The following is a 4,707-nucleotide window of genomic DNA, read 5'->3' as shown; positions in this document are numbered from 1 at the left end:
CAAAAAAACAAATAACCCAGTGAAGAAATGGGCAGAAGACATAAACAGACACTTCTCCAAAGAGGACATCCAGATGACCAACAGGCACATGAAACAATGCTCAGCATCACTCATCATCAGGGAAACACAAATCAAAACCACACTGAGATACCACCTCATGCCAGTCAGAGTGGCTAAAATGAACAAATCAAGAGACTATTGATGCTGGCGAGGGTATGGAGAGATGGGCACCCTCCTACACTGTTGGTGGCAATGTAAACTGGTGCAGCCATTCTGGAAAACAGTGTGGAGGTTCCTCAAAAAACTATCACTAGATCTCCCCTATGACCCAGCAATAGCATTGCTAGGGATTTACCCAAGGGATACAGAAGTGCTGATGCATAGGAGCACATGTACTCCAATGTTCATAGCAGCACTGAACAATAGCCAAAACATAGAAAGAGCCTAATGTCCTTCACCTGATGAGTGGATCAAGAAGATATATATATATATCACACACACATTGGAGTATTACATGGCAATGAGAAAGAATGAAATCTGGCCATTAGTAGCAAAGTGGATGGGCCTCGAGGATGTCATGCTAAGTGAAATAAGTCAGGTGGAGAAGGACAGATACCATATGTTTGCACTCATAGGTCTAACAGGAGAACAGGAGAAACCTAATGGAGGAACAGGGGAAAGGGAAGAGGGAAAGAGAGTTGGGGAGAGAGAGGGATGCAAAACTTAAGAGACTATTGAATACTGAAAATGAACCGAGGATGAAGGGGGGGGGGGAGGGGGAAAAGAGGTGGTGGTGATGGACGAGGGCACTTGTGGGGAGGAGCCTTGGGTGTTGTATAGAAATCAATTTGACAATGAACTATTTAAAAATAAATAAATAAATAAATAAATAAATAAAATAAAGAAAATACATCAGAAATGGAAAAAATAAGTAACAATGAGATTTCAGTATATTTGTATTTATTAAAAACTACTTGAATATTAAAATAAATAAATAAATAAATAAATAGATAAATAAAACATTTCATTGGGTTATATGAAATGTTAAGTTCTCCAAATTAAGAGTCCAAGTAGCATAGCTTCTCCACTGTTACTACTTAAAGAACACTGGTTCTGAATGCTTGATAGGCCTACCAACAGTATTGGTACTGCAAGAAGACAAAAATTTGGAGCTCTTAGTTGCTAATAACCTTACAAATGACTGCAGAAGAAAGCACACAAGAAAAAAATCTTTGTGAACTTGAGTTAGACATATTTTTCTGATATTTTTCACATAATCTTCCACATTTTTAAGTAAAATTTTTTGTTTTTAAATATGAGATTATATTTTATATGGAGATTCATATTTTGAATCATTATTTTAAATTCATTCAGATTTTGAAAATCATTCTCTTGGAGAGCTACAGGGACGAAATCATCCAGATGATCCATTTTAATGCCCTCTAGTTTTCCAAACAAGAAAACTGGAGGCCTCGAGAGAAGTAATTTGCAAATTCCTAAAAAATAGGTACTGATTTGCTTACGTAGAGCTTAAAATATATCATCTGCCTCTCCTTTGTATTAATCAGGACCTATTGAAACCAGTTTGATTTTTAGCCCCATTATTCAATGCCATGGGAATTAATAACAAAATAACAAATACACCCTTCATGCTTAGAAATTATGCTCTGGTAAACCTAAATTGCATGTATGGGGAAGGGGATAAATGCACTGTAGAGCTTTGTGAATTAAATCTTCTATTATAATTTATTTTTTCTTTGGCTTCACTTTTATCACTAAAATTATAGTCTCAAAAATTACCAGTGAACTCCTTCCTAACCACTCAGAACATTTTATTTTTGTTATTATTGCTAAATATTTAAACTAAAATTAGGGCACCTGGGTGGCTCAGTCGATTGAGCGTCCGACTTCGGCTCAGGTCATGATCTCATGGTTCATGAGTTCAAGCCCCGCATCCGGCTCTGTGCTAACACCTAGCTCAGGGCCTAGAGCCTGTCTTCTGATTCTGTGTCTCCCTCTCTCTCCGACTCTCCCCTGCTCACACTGTCTCTCTCTCTCGCTCATTCTCTCAAAAAAAATAAAATAAAATAAAAAAATATTTATGAGGGGCGCCTGGGTGGCTCAGTCAGTTAATTGTCCAACTTCGGCTCAGGTCATGATCTCACCGTTCGTGGGTTTGAGCCCCGCATTTGGCTCTGGGGTGACCACTAGGTCAGAGCCTGGAGCCGGCTTCAGATTCTGTGACTCCTTCTCTCTCTGCCCCTCCCTGCTCATGCTCTGTCTCTCGCTGTCTCTCAAAAATAAATAAAATGTAAAAAAATAACTAAAATTTATAGAGTGTAATATAACAAATACCCACATATCTAATACACAAAATTAAAAATATCAACCTCATAAAGTCATATTAGATAATTTAATCCATATAAAGTGCTTAGAATAGTGCCTGAGTAATAATACTAAGTACTGAATAAATGTTAGTGTGATAATATCATTTTCATTTGCTATATTTTCTTTTAATGTTTTTAAAAGGAAATAAATCACAAAAAGGAACTCTCGCACTGTTAGTGGGAATGCAAACAAGTGCACCCTTTGTGGAAAACAGTAAGGAGGTTTCTCAAAAAATTAAAAATAGAAATACTCTCTGATCCAGTAATTGCACTACTGGATATTTACCCCCCAAAGCCAAAAATCCCACATAGGAAAGTGATGGAAAGATCACAGGCATTAGTAGACCAGAAAATTCAAAAGGATACATGCACCCCAATGAGATAGAAACAGTTGTCTTACTATATGAAGTCTTTAGTGTTCCATCCTATGTGTTAGTTTGTTATTGGTTAATGCTATCAATATTATTATGGTATATCTTCATATTTTGGCAGACTATCTTCATTAATATGTACATCTGGATTGTATTTTTAGTCTTTTAATACATGATTTAATACTTTTACTAGTTGAGACTACTACAAAATTAGACTCCATATATTAAATCCTTACCTGTCATCTATTGAATTGATTGAATTTTTATCATATATTTTATGCATTTCCCTTCATCGGTTTTTGGAATTATATACTGTATTATATTTTATATCTATTTTAGTGGTTTCTTTTACATTACATTTTTACATGTGTACCTAACCAAAATTTATTTATTTTTTAATATAAATTTTAGTTAGCATGCAGTGCAACATTGATTTCAGGAATAGAACTTAGTGATACATCACTTACATACAACATCCAGTGCTCATCACAGCAAGTGCCCATTTTAGTACCTATCACCCATCTTATTGCATCTCCCACTCACTTCCCTTCATCAACACTCAATTTGTTCTCTATGCTTTAAAATCTCTGTGGTTTGTTTCCCTCTCTTCTCTTTTCCCTGCCCTTGCTTCCCATGTACTCATCTGCTTTGCTTGTTTCTTAAATTCAACATAAGAGTGAAATCATACAGTATTTGTCTTTCTCCAATTGACTGATTCCACTTAGCATTACACACACACACACACACACACACACACACACACACACATATATATATATATATATAATTTTAGAATAATTCATTCTTGCCCCATCCATGTCATTGCAAATGGCAAAAAAAGAATGAAATCTTGCCATTTTCAATGACATGGATGGGGCCAGAATGAATTATTCTAAAATAATTATAATTAATTTGTGTCTATATCCTCTTTACCACAAAGATCTTAGAATACTTTCACTCAAATATTTACCATTTCTATACTGTTGCTATCTAGCTATGTGCATTGCTTTTAAATTCTCAAGTAATCATTATTATGATTGATTGATTATTACTTTTCATTTAGGGTTATCTATTACTTATTCAAATTTACCAACACTATTTACCCATTTCTTTCTTAATATTGCTCCTGAATCTCAACCCTTCATTTCTTTCATACTGATGTATACTCTGTAGTAGTAAGTTATGAAATCTTGTAGGTCTGAAAACTTCTTTATTTCTGTCTTATTCTTCAATGGCACTTTAAGTGAGTTTATAATTTTAAGTCCAGAGTTATATTCTGTCAGAGCTTGAAGACATTATTTCATTTACTTCTGACATTTACTGTTGCTAATGAGAAATCTTATGTAAGTCTGATTAGATTTCCATTGTAGATAATTAATCTTTTCTTTCTGGTAGGAATTAAGCTTTTCTCTTTGTCCTTGATACTTCTTGTTTTTTAGTACTTGATGAGTTTAAATGTTGGATTATTGTTTTGCATTTTTTTCTGTATAGTATACTCATTAGGGCTAAGAAGTTTTCTCTTTCCTCAATTCTGGAAAATCCTCAGCCAATTATTTTTGGAAAGTTTTCTCTTTCTCATCTATTTAATTCTCTCCTTGAACTCTGACTAGATATATCTTGATTGGATCTTCTATATTATCCTCCACATTGCTTGGATTTCTCTCTCATATCCTTTATTTCTTTAACACTCTATGCTGCAATCCAGCTAAGTTCCTCAGATCCATATTCTATTTCACTAAGTCCTTTTAAAGTTACTTTTTTTCTTTCCCTCAAGTTCTTTATTCAAATGCCTGTGTTTTTATTTCAAAACTTTCTGTTTGATTGTCATTTTTAAGTAGTGTATTGTTAAATTAGTTTCCATACAACACCCAGTGCTCTTCCCCACAAGTGCCCTCCTCCATCACCACCACCTCTTCCCTGCCCTCTTCAACCCTCAGTTCGTTTTCAGT

The sequence above is a fragment of the Suricata suricatta genome, chromosome X, assembly GCF_006229205.1.
Source record: "Suricata suricatta isolate VVHF042 chromosome X, meerkat_22Aug2017_6uvM2_HiC, whole genome shotgun sequence".
NCBI classification, from domain to species: Eukaryota; Metazoa; Chordata; class Mammalia; order Carnivora; family Herpestidae; genus Suricata; species Suricata suricatta.
This window is presented reverse-complemented; position numbering follows the sequence as displayed.